We start from the raw sequence: 14483 nt of genomic DNA, 5'->3' as shown, positions 1-14483 counted from the left end.
GTTTGTTAAGTGTTCTTGCACTCTAAAAGCTCTACCAGAAACTTGGACATAGTTACTGTTGCCTATAAAAGAGCCTGAAATTACATCACATGGCCTACATGGGTATAGTTTTCATATGTTGATGTGTATCTTTTTATATAATGCCATTACTAGAGAATTTTATTTTTCTGTGATTTAAGGAAAACATCACTGCATACACCTGCTGATCACATGCAACAAAAATGCATATAGGTATCAAAGGAAACACAGGAGCTAGTATTTCGTTACAGTCTATTCTTTGTTCCAAGAGAATATTCAGTTTTCCCAGTTAAAAGATTGTGAGTCTAATATGCATGACACAAAAGGATGTGATCTTGACACAGAACAATCTGCATTTTCATTCAGTATGGAAGGACTAACTATTATTCATTATGGAAAGTTACCACAGGCAAATAAAATGGCTTCTATGAATTCATTATTAATTATAACACTAGAAACTGATTTAACGCCAAAAGGCTTTTGCTATTGACTTAAAAATGAGATATAATTCTCTGAGCGGGTTAAAAGACTGAACTAGGTTTCAAGTCATGATTTCATTACTCATTCTCTGAAACAAAAAAGGGTTTACTCGCAACATTTAGGGCCAAATTTTCAGTAATCAGTTGTTTATTTTTGAACCCACAGTTTTGAAGGGGAAAATAATTATTTAAGTAAATTTGTGCCAACAATTATTCAAGGATGCAGTTTAGGCCACTTTAGACAGATAAATATCTGATGGCACCCCAAATCAGTTGGTGAGACCTCTAAGCAGCCTCATAGACATATAGACTCTAAGGTCAGAAGGGACCATTGTGATCATCTAGTCTGACCTCTGGCACATTGCAGGCCACAGAACCTCACCCTTCAGAACCTCCTGAAATAGACCCCTAACCTGTGGCTGAGGTACTGAAGTCCTCATGGTTTAAGGTCTTCAAGTTACAGAGAATTCACCATTTACACCAGTTTAAACATTAAATTTACAAGTGCCCCATACTGCAGAGGAAGGCAAAAACACCCCAGGATTGCTGGCAATCTGACCCAGGGGAAAATTTCTTCCTGACCCCAAATATGGCAATCAGTTAGACCCTGAGTATGTGGGCAAGACCTGCCAGGCAGATATCTGGGAAAAAATTCTCTGTAGTAACTTGGAGCTCTCCCCATGTGTAGTGTCCCATCTCCAGCAGTTGGGGATTTTTGCTGCTGACAATTGCCACTGGGTCACAGCCTCTGTAGCAGTCCCATCAGACCGTCCCCTCCATAAACTTATCAAGCTCAGTCTTGAAGCCAGTTGCTCCTCTTGGAAGGCTGTTCCAGAATTTTACTCCTCTGATGGTTAGAAATCTTTGCCTAATTATGAGCCTAAACTTGTTGAGGGACAGTTTATAGCCATTTGTTCATGTGTCCACATTGGCACTTAACTTAAAATACTCCTCTCCTGCCCTGGTTTTTATCCCTCTGATGTATTTATAGAGAGCAATCATATCTCCCCCCACTATTCCAGATGAGGTCTCAATGGTGCCTTGTATAATGGTAGTAACACTTCCCTGTCTCTACTGGAAATACCTTGCCTGATGCATCCTAGGACTGCATTAGACTTTTTCATGGCAGTATCACATTGACGGCTCATAGTCATCCTGTGATCAACCAATACACCCAGGATTTTCTCCTCCTCTGTCACTTCCAACTGAAAAGTCCCCAGCTTACAGCAAAAATTCTTGTTTTTAGTCCCTAAATGCATGCCCTGGCACTTCGTACTATTACATTTAATCCCATTTCTATTATTTCAGTTTACAAGGTCATCCAACTCTTGTATGATTTCCGGTCCTCCGCTGCATTGGCTATACTTCCCAATATACTTTTGCAATTACTTGTGCCTGCAAACTGCAAGAAAAAAAAATGGAGGCCAAGCTTTCAAATTTTGGCCATTTCTGTTCTACATACCAAATGTAGCTCCTTTGGCTCAAAGAAGTGAGTGGGAGACTCCTCTAGGAACTCCCCACTTGCTGTCATCTCTATTACCTGTCCCATTCCTGCTACGTCTCACAAATCTCCCACCAAATTTCTCCTTTAAGATTTGTCTCCCTCTTTCACCTTGTCATCTTTGCCCATGCTAACCCTTAGGCCTAGAACGCTTGTTTTGATGTGCCAGTCAACTTCTCTTGAAATCACTCTTTTAAGCACACTTTCTCATTAAGCCTTTCACCGACAATCAGCCAGAGATGCATATCTAAACAATATCTAAACAAATACAACCCTGTTCCAATGTAACTAACTTCCAGACAGGCTTGGTGGTGGCAAACTAGAGTGTAATAGAGCATTTTATCTTCCCATTTCTTCCTTTCCCAGCCCTCTCTCCTATGCTGATCTGCTGTCATGCTATTGTGTTTTGATTTTACTTAGAATGTAAGATCCTCAAGGTGGGTCCTGTGTATTTTTTTAACCTGTAAAACACTCCTTGTATCTAGAGTGAAAACACCTAATGATAATAATAATAACCTCCATTAAATCTGTGTGAAATATTTCACTTTCTGCATGGAACTTGGGGAGCTAAGCTTCTAGGAAACATTAAAATCTGTTTTTGTTCTATAAAGGTGAAACTAATATTTTGGCCTCTGTGAAGTTTCTAATTCCAGCACAGCACTCGGTAAAACAAATAATCAGGTATGGCTTCATCCTGAGGCTTTTGACTTTAATAGAAGTTTTCCCACTTACCCCAATTTATAATAATAATAGGCTTGAAGGGCCAAGTTTTGCTCTCAGCAACACACATGCAAACTCCTCTGCTGAATATGGGTTGCACCTGCATAAATGTGAACAGAATCTGGCCCCATTTTTTGTTGGTATCTGTGGAGCAACATTTTGTATGAAAAAAGTCACCTTAAGCCATTGAATTAATAATGTCAAAAGGAATCAGGATAAATAGTGCTGTTGCTATAGTAATGCATTCGTGCTGTGAAGAAATCTCTAGCTCTTTAAAAGTTTAAATGCATCCATATGCAAGCAGCTTACACGCATATATGTGATTTAAAAGGTATCCTTGGTCTTTTTCTCTGGTAAAATTATAAGGCACCAATCAGGACTATTGCTTGAATTTCTCTAATGGAAACCAAACATACCAGAAAATGTCATATAAATTGCCTGGACTACATTGTAGCACTGAGGAAAAGTATAGCTAGGGACTAATTTAGGTCACATAAGAAGAAAAGGAGCCAGAAGTGCAGTCTAGTCAGCTTGCCTGCACGTATTTTGACTAGAGCAGAGAGAGCCTGGGAAAATCTGTGTGGTGAACAAGAAGCTGTTTTCATAAATGAAGCTTGCCAGGCTCATGAGGCTAGGGAAAGAACAATTTCTCTAGAGAGAGCAGAAGTGAGGATAACAGAAGTGAGGAAATATAGTGAACTAACTGAACAATGATGATTCCTTCCATGGAATACAGCCCACCCCAGGCAAAAGAACTGACAGACCTGTGACATACTCCAAATTCAGGTCATCAGTGTGCCCATTTGCTATGCAGCTCTCTCATTTTAGCTAGTCTGAAAGACAAGTTTATTGAAGAATTGCCTCTCATTGTACTAAGAGAGAGTAGGCCATGAATAACTCTCATCCACAGCAATATAAGTTCTTGGTCCTGAACAGCTATTTCCTAGTTCTACTGCTTGTTGGGTCAAGTTCTCTGCACTTTTCACAGCTAGGGATTCTGCTGTCTGAAAGTAGGTGGGTAAAGACATTGTCTTATACTCCCTGCCTCCACAAAGTACCTGCACTCCCATAATCCTTGTTACATGCCATGGAAAATTTTCAGTTCAGTCACTGTGGCCTGACTCTGCATATCCTTATTCACTTATGGACTTTTATGCAAATAGTCTGACTGAAGTCAGTGGCACTTCGATAGGACAGACCTGCCATTGGCTCAGCAAAAACCCCAACAAAAATTTTCATGTAGATGTGCATATTTGCATAATTGTCCCACTTAGGAGGCTGAAATTTCATGTAAATAAAATCCCTGCCCTGAACAGTCCTCCATGAGTCCCTGTAATGAATTCACAGATTTTAAGGTTAGAAGGGACCATTATGCTTACCAATCCCTCTCTACTGGCATCATACCCTGGTGGCAATAACCCTCACCTTGCAACTATAGAGGGATGGAGAGGAAGATGAATGAGTAGCATCCATGGAGAATCTTGGCCCTCACTCCATGATCTTGTGTTGAGAATTCCTTCCCTGCCTAGTTCCTATAGAAATCTCCTCACCAAACCCAGCTACGTGGGTGTGAGACAGTGATTTGGATTCAGAACTTCATTTTGCTTTTTCTGAATAGATAATAGGGTGCTGCAGTTTAAAAAAAATGTATTTCATAGCTTGATTATTGATTGAATAACCTAATATCCACTGGAGCAGTTTCTCAGGCCAGATGGCCATTTAGATATCCTCAGAAGATAAACCTTTCCCGAGCACTCATAACTATTACATATACACGTCTTGCTGCAAACACTTCACAAACACTTGTCAATTTAGGAGTCAGACAGTGACTGATCATCATGAGTTGGATGAAGCTTTGCTGTAGGATGTAAGTGGCAAGCAAGCCATGTGGGCAGCCTGTTTAATGCTCCAAGAAATACCTTCTGCAGGCATAGAGCAAAATTGTATTGGGCTCAGTGCAGGGTAAGTAGGTGAAATATATAGGAGGTAGGACTAGAAGATCTAATGGTACCTTTTGGACTTAAGATCTATGAATCTTCAAAAACCTCATAGAGCATTATATTATTTAACCTGTTTATTATTATAGTGCCTAAGGACCACTCAATATTGTATAGTGCCCAGCACAATGGAAACCCAAACACAGATTGTAGATGGTCCCTGCCATGGAGCGCTTACGATCTATTCTAAATTTGCAAGACAGACAGGGTGCAGGAAAGGGTAGAACACACAAGCTGAGTGAACATTATGATGGAGGTAAACGGATTGTTAGGTATCCAATTTTGGAGGGGGAAGAGGATTACTTAGGTGGGGATTAACTAAATGCTAAGAAAACGAGTGTTCAGTTTTCAAGCATAAAAAGAGAGAGAGAGAGGGTTGTTCTTTCACTCCTTGGTACTGTACACAGCCCTATCTTGGCCTTACAGGCCATTTGATGTTGAAGTGAGTCTTTCTTGGGATGACAGCAGACAGCCTTGTATTGGGTTCTTCTGATGGTGTGGTCTTTTGAGAGTCTCTTCCGCTAGTTACTGGTTGCTCATTGTCCTGAGTTCCTTCCATGTCCTGATGATCATGTCTCAGCAGAGTGCCTTTCATTGTCCTTGTAGCAGGGTGGACCCTGCTCCTGCCCTGAAGGGGTTAAAAACAGCCCTGGGATAGGGCTCTGGCAGGAGAAGACAGCCTTTAGCCTGGGCTGATTGGGGAAGTGGCTGCAGCTGAGGCCACACCCCAAACTGAGCCACAGGCCTTATAAAAAGGCCAGGGAAGCCAGAAGCCCACACAGTCTCTCTCTGCCTTCAGAGAGGGATGGGCCTGGCTGCTTAGCTTGAAATTGGATACCTGAGTGCAACAGGGCTGGGGAAGGCTGAGGAGCCGGGGAGCTCCAGCCTAGAAAGCCCCAGGCTGCGGCCTAGAAGTGGGCCAATAGGTACTGGGGGTTGCAGGGGGCAGCCCAGGGGTAGGCCAAGGCAGCAGGTCCAAACCCCTTTGCCTGTGATGAATAGGCTGATACTGCAGTCTGCCCCAGAGTGTGGGGCTAGACAATGACTGGCAGTAGCCAATACTGAGGCAAGGTGGGGATAGAGGGTGAGGGTTCCCTGAGGAGGGGAGACCCTAAGAGAAAGGGGTTACTGCTAGGGGGCAGCACTCCATGTAAGAGGGCACCGGGTCCAGGGAGGGACACGGGGGGGCCAGAAGACAGGTGGATCACCGGCCTGCAGAGGGCGCTCTGAACGCTGGAACAGAGCTAATTCCCAGAGTCACCAGCAGGAGGCGCCGCGGGGGTGAGTCCGACCCTGTTACAGTCCTCCACATCGCTGTTTTTTGTTTTGTGTTTGTAAAGGGAATATGTATTTGTGGTTTTGGTGACATATATGCCTATCTACTGCTTTGTTATATGAATGAGGATTTAATCTGTTTAACACATGTAGCTTGCTTCCAAGTGTATGATTTGTCCTTAGAAAATAGGGTCTCCTGTTTGTAGTCCTGGGAGGTCTTTAGCTTTTCAGTCATTGGTGGTATCTCTTCTCTTGTTTGTTGTTCCTTCCACCACTTCCAGTTTAGTAATGCTGGTGCCATAGGCACCAAGCTAAACATGCGTCTTAATATCAAGCATTATACTAGGCTGCTGTCAATGCCTTCCCTGGGATGTTTTTCCATTCAAAAATGTCTTGAACGAGTCTTAGCAATTTAACTGCTGATTCAGCTTTGCCATTTGACTGGCCGTAGTATGTTAGAGATGTGATGCGACTGAACTCCTGTTCCCAGGTAAATGGCACAAATTCACGGCAAATGAGCTGGGGTGTGTTGTCTGAAACTACAGAGTTTTGGACATCGTGCCTATTGAAATGCTTAATTGTCTATGATGGCTGCTATGGTAGTGTCTGACATTTCATCTAGTTCCCAGCAGTCTGAATAGTAGTCCACAATGATGAAGTTGTTTGTGGTGAAAAGGTCCTTTCTGTCTCCGCTCAGGGTTTTTTTAGGGTTGCTGCATATTGTCATTGTCTCCTTTTGCTCCTTGGCCTACATTTCCCCACCTATATGACAATTGCTCATCAGGTCTCTGATATCCTTGGTCATGTTTGGCCAGTATATGGTGTCTCTGGTTCTTCAGAGACATGCTTCTGTTCCAGAATGGCTCAGAGATATTCTTGAGAGGCTCTGTGGTCAGTGATCTGGGTGCTATGATTTGAATCCCTTACATATGATGCTATCTTGAATGCTCAGTTCATCTTGATCGCTGTAGTATTTCGGGAAGCAGGTGGGGCTTCTCCCCAGGTGTCTGGGCATCCTGACAAAATAACATATACGAGCACTTACTTGTAAATCTCTGCCTGGTTTAATTTGTTCTTGGATTCCTTCCTTGAACTGGCACTTGGATTAAGTGGTTTTCTGTAGCTGTCTGTGTTTTTTGTATTTCTATCAGATTGAGGATCTCATTGTTCAGTTGCCATATTTTCATGCTGCAGGGCTGCTCTGGTTAAGAACTCAGCTATATACATCTCAGTGTCTTTCTTGTAATGTACATCTAAGTAGCAGAATTGCAATTAGGTAGCATGCACTGAAGGTGTTTGGGGACCGTCAGCAGTGGCTTTTTAATAATATTCTCTAATAGTTTATGGTCACTTGTTACTCAAATGGCTTAATGTCCTTAAACATACTGATCAAAATGTTTACCTGAGAACACTATTGCAATTTTTTCCCCCTCAATTTTAGGTGTAACTTTGTTCCATTGATGATAGTGGCCTTAATGCAAAAAGTACCAGCTGTCCCTTTTGTATTAGTAATGCCCAATACCTGTCTCAGTGGTATCACATTGTATGGTTTCCTCTTCATTCCTGTAGTAGTATTTAAGGATGGGATTGTTGGTCACCAGCTCCTTGATGTGTGATGGCTGGATCACGTTGAGGTAACCATATCCATGCTACATCTTTGACCAGTAGTCACCTCAGGGGTTTGCACACATCTGAGAGGCTTTGAAGAAAATGTCAGATAGTTTACAAAGCCTAATAGTTTCTGAACAGATTTAATATCTTTAGATATAGGCATCAGCTGTATTGCTTTTATCTTTTAGGGGTTGGCTCACAGGCCTTGGGAGATCAACAAATGTCCATTGTATGGTACTCCAGACAATTGCAATTTAATCTTGTTTTTTGTTTAATTTTAGATTTCCATCCCTGGCTTTTTCTAGCAGATAGGAGGTTGTGGCTGTGATCCGCCAGATCTTCTGCCCTGCTGTCTTTGTATTTATACACCAGGATATGATCCTGCAAGTCCTGTTAGTACATCTTGTTGGCAGTGTTGATATTCTTCTGCTATAGGTTTGATTCCCAACATCATTCTCAACCATCTGTAGCTACCTGCTGGTGTCCAGAATGTGGTGAAGCAGCTGCTTGCTTATCCAATAGCACTTGTGAATATCTGTCTGTCACCAAATATTCATAATATGCCATTTTGGGTCATATTTCTTTATGTTGTACGCATTTGATAGTGAATTCTTTTTAGCACTTTGTTTAAGTTACTTGGGTTTATGGAACTGTGCAACTTGCCTGACTTCAGTGGTTCCCATGCCACTTATTTGTCTTTTTTGGTCTCTGTGACTTTAGCAATGATGACTCTTTTCCCATTTGCTTTATTGCTCTGACATTTCAGGGTGCAATCCAGACCAGTAAGGGTCTTGGTCACCCCGGCCTTGCAAGCCTCTCAATGCTTTGCTGTTGTAGTTCCCACCTGGGCTGCTCGCAACCTTCCAGCCTGCAGGTAACACCCTGTGTCTGTGTATAGCTGAAGCCTGCCTACGCACTCTAGTCGCACTCTGACTTCCACCAGCCTTGGCTACCACATGCAGGGTGACCCCAACACACACTCAGTCCTGGATTTCCCCCCCGAAACATGTGTTTAATTCTGTCCAGCCCTCTTCTGGACACTCTAGATATATTAGGTCCATTGCCCCTCTAAAGGGGATCAGTATTCAACAGCTTGCTGCCTTACATGGAGTTACCCACACACTTCACAAGACTGGATTAGTTTTGATTAAAGAATAAAACAAGTTTATTTAACTAAGAAGTAGGTTTTAAGTGAATACAAATATTAAGACATTAGTGTCAAAAATGGTTACAAAAGAGATAAAATGCTTCCTAGTACTAAACTTAGCTAACTTGACCTGGTTTAAGGTGAAATTCTTACCATGGGTTTTCAGTAGCATTGCTGACAAAGTTTCATTTCAGGATCTGCTCCCAAGGCCCAATGGCTGTTTTTGTCTTACATGACAAAAAAGACAGACAGGGAGAGAGAACTTGGGGGTGTTTTTGCCCTTGGAAATGCATTTCCCTAGACAGAGTTATTTCCAACTGAGAGCAAGGAGACATGGTGGAGAAGAGGTGTTGTGCTGTTGCTTTTCACCTGTTTGCTGAGACGCAGATTTGTCTCTCTCTTGCCTTCCCCCATTTCCATGCCAAAGAACAGCCACTTGATAGGTTATGGCCCATGAGCTTTAATGATATCTGTCTTGGGGCATCCTTTGCCTTTGAGAAACAGGTTTACCCACTTCCCAGTCTTGTCTGATAAACACACTTCAGCCATGATTTCAGCTTATGTTTATAACTTTACATATGTTACCTACATTTCACCATGATATTATTGACTAGCAAGTAATAAGTTTCAAATAATACCTTTACAAGGCACATTTTGTACAAAGGTTATTGTTGCATTCTGTCACATGCTCCTATTAATTTTCTCTCAATGCAATGAGCGCTCTGAGGCAAGTGCTGTACTGGCGGATTCATTTTATCTATTTCATGAGTCCACCATTTCGCATAGTGTGGCTATATGTTTTTGTTTCTCCAGAGTCTTGATTACAGTTGTTGAAAAATATACCTTTTGTATAAGACATGATTTGTAGGCTTAAAATGCTTTTGAAGCACTTAAGATTTTACATGGGTCCTCCTGATCTGCTGCTGACATAGTTGGATGCTGGTGGAAACTATGGCATCCTTTGTCAATTACAGCTAATAGGTGTATGCTCTTATTCTGTTTTTCATTTTATCTAGCCCCATTGCAATGTCAGTGTTCCCACTGTGATCTAAAGAATATCCAGTTGCTAAACTCATCACCTTTCATGTCCACCTGCTTGGGGACAGGAATCTGCTATGAGGCCATAATTATTGTTCTCTTTAGTTTGTTTGTGGTAATATTCTTAGTTTCTGATTTCACATACCTGTAGGAGCCGACTCATTTCCGACACCATGTCCAGTGTTCAAGCATAAAGAGAGGGAGAGAGATAAGACAGTACAACATTCAGGCTTTACTCCTTCCTCCATATATGCTGTTCTCTCTCTCTCATCAAGCACTTCCTAGAAGTAAAGTTCTCTACATTCCTTTATGTAAGCATACTATAGTGCCCTCTATTGGGAAGCTATTTATTGTAACATCCTATATGTATCCCATAGGAGAGTTTGTGGGTATTGGACGTGTATAATCAGAGACCCTGTGGCCACATTCCCCACCCCCTTTCCTGACTTGCCCTGAAATCCTTCCTCCACATTGGAGTAGAAAAAGCTGGCATGGACCCCTGCTCTAGCACCTACAAGTGTGCTGTCCCCATTCACTTTGAATGAAGAGTTAAAATGAGGCTAATGCACTGGGACTCTTCTGCAGCCTCTGTTCCCATGGGGTTCAGTTTCAGTCTGAGCATAATCATTTCAGCCTTATGAAAAACTATGTTGGCCACACTCCATGTATAGGCATGCTGATGGAGGTACAACTCTGTCAGTCAGAATGATATTCCAATCCCCAGAATGCGATTTCTTAGAAGCTGCTTTAGGCCCCTAAATTAGGATTAGGCTTTGCAGAGGCTATGCAGCCAAAACACTAGAACCCTTGTACTGCAAAGATAATTGGCTCTGATTCTCCCCCCCCCCACTCCAAAAAAAAACACACACAAAAAAACCCCACACTATGCAAATCAGAGTGTGGTATGAAAGACAGGCATAAAGCTCCCAGCTGCTGTGCTCTGATCCTGATCCACCATCCACTGTGTTAGAGCCACCCTCAGAGAGCTCTGAATTATGTCAGTCTAACACCCACAGTGGGTCTGAAAAACCTAGCCCAGGATTAGGGTAGTTTTTTTTTTTTTAAAGTTTTGTTTGTAGCAAAAATAACTGAGTGCTAAACATTTGACTGTCATTTTAAGAGCAAAACAATTTATAGTAACCAAGTCCCCTATAGCTTTTATCCTGAAAACAAGCCATACATATCTGAGCCATTTACATTGTCTGGTTTTATACTCTCCCCTAGAGTTTTGGCTCAAAATAGATAGAGATCATTGTGGAAGACAACACTGACAAGACACTGAGTTTTTGGAATGATTACTTTGATGGTAAGGATTCCTAGTTCTTGGCCTAGCTGATGTGATTTTCAGCAGAGTTTAAGGCTTGCTTTTTGTTTTCTTGTTAGCTATACAATTATCTTATGATTTTTTTTTTGCATGTATTTCTAGGCTTGTTCTTTATCACAAGCTCCAGGGAAATAAGCTTGGAAGAGTCTTCTAGTGAGATTTGGAATCTCTGGTTTACAACTCACTGACAATAGTTTTGATCTCAGAGCTTCCTGGGTAGTTCAAACTCAGACACACGGTATTTGTTTAGAGTAAATGTATTCCAACTCCCTAAACAAAAAAAATAGCCACGTTTATTAAGATGGCCAGATCTAAAGTGAAAATAAATATTCTGGGCCAGATCCTCAGCTGGGATAAACTGGCAGAGTCAATGCAAGCAATTAAAGTTAATGGAGCTATACTGATTTACCCTAGCTGAGGATCTCAGCTGACTCATGGATATGTGCTGGAATGAAGTGGGCTTTTCAATAAGTGATTTTTCAGTGCATTTCTCTTTTATCCCTGTTTCATTATCTCTTGTTTACAGCAGACATGAGCGCACTGTCACTTGCTGTGAGACAGCAAAGGGGTTAAGAGTTATTCCCTCTTTCAAAATCTTGATTAATGAAGAATTAATTCATTGCTGATAGCAGAAAAACAAATCAACTACTTAAGGCATAACCTACTTAAAATTCCTAATACAACACACCTTCAAAGAAGAAAGTTTACCTCTCCCCCTCCCCCCAATTTCAGGCACTGTTATTCCACACAGTTTACAAAGAAATAGGCTCAAAAATCACAAAATTTGGATCCAGATCTGGTTTAGAGCTTAAAGTTCAGGGATATTCAAATCTGAGGTACTGGGTTAGGCCACTCTTTGCAAAGAAGCAACATGAGACAAAAGTATGAGAAGTGATGATTACAAGTATTATATAAAATAATGAATGGTATAAAGAAAGTAAGTGGGATGTGACATGTCACAATACAAGAACAAGGAGACATCCAATGAAAATGAGGTAACAAATTTAAAGCTGCAAAAAATACTTTCCTACCTGATTAACCTGTGAAATTCATTGTCACAAGATATCACTGAGGCAAAAAGCTTTGCAGGATTAAAAAAAAAGGGCTAGTACTTATATGTATTAGATAGGAGAAAATCTCCTACATGCTTCAGGTCATCAGCCAACCACTGACTGCTGTGGGTTAGAAAGAAACATCTTTGGGCAGGTTATTCCATAATTGCCCACTATATCTGCACATTCCTCTCAAGCATCCAAGAGAGTCTGTAGAGGTGACACCACGCTAGTTGGACCATTGTTCTGTTCTGGCACCGAGATTTCTATACTGAGATTCCAAATGTCCATGCTTAAAGATATATTATACTTTTATTTTGTAACAGGTTTTTTCTACCAACTCCAGTAGGCAAATATTGCTTAGCACTTATATTGTGCTTTTCATCCATATATAAAAATGCTTTACAAAAGAAGGTAATTATTACCACCCCCATTTTACTGATGTGGACACTGAGGCATTATGTTTCACAGCAGTCAGTAGCACAGCAGGAATATAATCCAGGTCTTTTGATTCACAATCCAGTTCCCTATTCACTCCTCTGTGCTGCTTCAATGTAGAAGGTTGACTTGGGGGGAAAAAAAATCCCATGTCCTCTTAAAACAACTATGTTTCTAAAAGCCATGTTGCTTCAACAAAACTGATCTAAAGTAAATATTCAAAAAATTGTTAAAATATTTTCAACTAACTTTTTACAGCATGAACTATAGCAAACATAAAGGTCTAATTTTATAATGGGAAGAAGTTTGCATAAGACAAGTATGAGTAACCCTAACAACCATTTGTTAAGGGCAAATCCCAGTGACATTAGATATCTAAAAGAGATTTATTTACTAAGGCTCTGGTCCAGCTCTAATATTGAAGTTAGTGGGAGTTTTGACATTGTCAATGGGAGCGGCAGCAGACCCTAAGTGAGGGTTAGATCCTGCCCTTGTTGCCAGTGTTGCATGTACAGATGTGTAAATGATGGGGATATCCTGGCCCCTCTGGTGTCAATGGGAGTTTTGCCATTGACTTCAATGGGACCAGGATTTCATTCCCGGTGTTTCACTTTGGACCTTGCTAGCTACCCAGATTTTCAGGGGAGATCACCAACAAAATGCGCTATATAGTGTTGTCCTTGCCCAGTGGCATTGATGATAAAAGTCCTGTTCCATAACAGACAACACTTGAGAAAGAGACACAACTTGTGCTTTCACCCTTTTTGGGCTATGAGAATTCATACTCTTCTCCACAACTGGAATTTTGGAATGGAATTTATTCAGGCTGAAATGTCTCATACAGAGTACCAGTGGCTGCATGCTCTGTAGTTTGTGTTGGTTGTTGTCATTTTGTCCTTTCACACTTATTTTAAGGGAGGAAGAGACAACCGGAGTGGTCTTCTTGTTGGTCAGTGGACTCTTCTGGGTTCTGAGGCTGCAATTCAGTGCTAATGCCATAACATCAGGATGGAGACAATGTTCTCCTGGGGAGTTTCCTAGTGATGCTGAATAGAACAGTCACCAAATCAAGAAATGTGGCAGCAATGTCCGAATACAAATTTGCTTGACATTATAGCACATGTACAGCCTATGGGAATAGATCTCATAATGACTCTGGCCAATTCTTTTTTGAGATTCCCACTTCTGTCTTTAATGTTGATCCTCCATGCATGCCAGAATACAGAAAGTGATTCTCTGGATCATGTGCTGAGCTTTAGTCTAGTCAGAGATTCAAAAGTCTCTCCTTTTTATGCTGCTCTGATACAGTCATTTCCTAGAAAAAACAAAACCTAGCCAAGTGTATCTTTAAGGGGTTTAAGACATTAACACTTAGAGCTTGACAAATACTGCATATTTTAATGTAAATATTCATTTGATGTTTTAAGTGGTGCTTGGACCAAGCTTGCACTCCTTTTATATTTGGTTTCTGCAAACATACTAGTGTCATTAAAATTCCATCACTTGTGTTTGAAGGAAGCATTTTTCAAAAATGGAGGCGTATTCACAGAAACCAAATTAGCTCCCGACTGTACAATGGGGATAATAGCACTTCCCAACCTCACTGGGGTGTTGTGAGGATAACTACATTAAAGATTGTGAGGCGCTCACATACTACAGTGACGTGGGCCATATATTTAAAATAGATTGGTAGATCACTACTATTTTGCAAGCTGAAAATGAGATGAAAACAGGTAAATCATTTCTTGTAAGTTATTGACTCATTACTATTTGCAATGTAAATATACCACTGTGTAAACTGTCCACTCTCCCCATCTTGTTTCAGGACACTTTAAAACAAGAATAAAAAAACCTCCTAAACCAGAATAAATTCCCTAATTACT

This window comes from Mauremys mutica, chromosome 2 (genome assembly GCF_020497125.1).
Source record: "Mauremys mutica isolate MM-2020 ecotype Southern chromosome 2, ASM2049712v1, whole genome shotgun sequence".
Lineage (NCBI taxonomy): Eukaryota > Metazoa > Chordata > Testudines > Geoemydidae > Mauremys > Mauremys mutica.
This window is presented reverse-complemented; position numbering follows the sequence as displayed.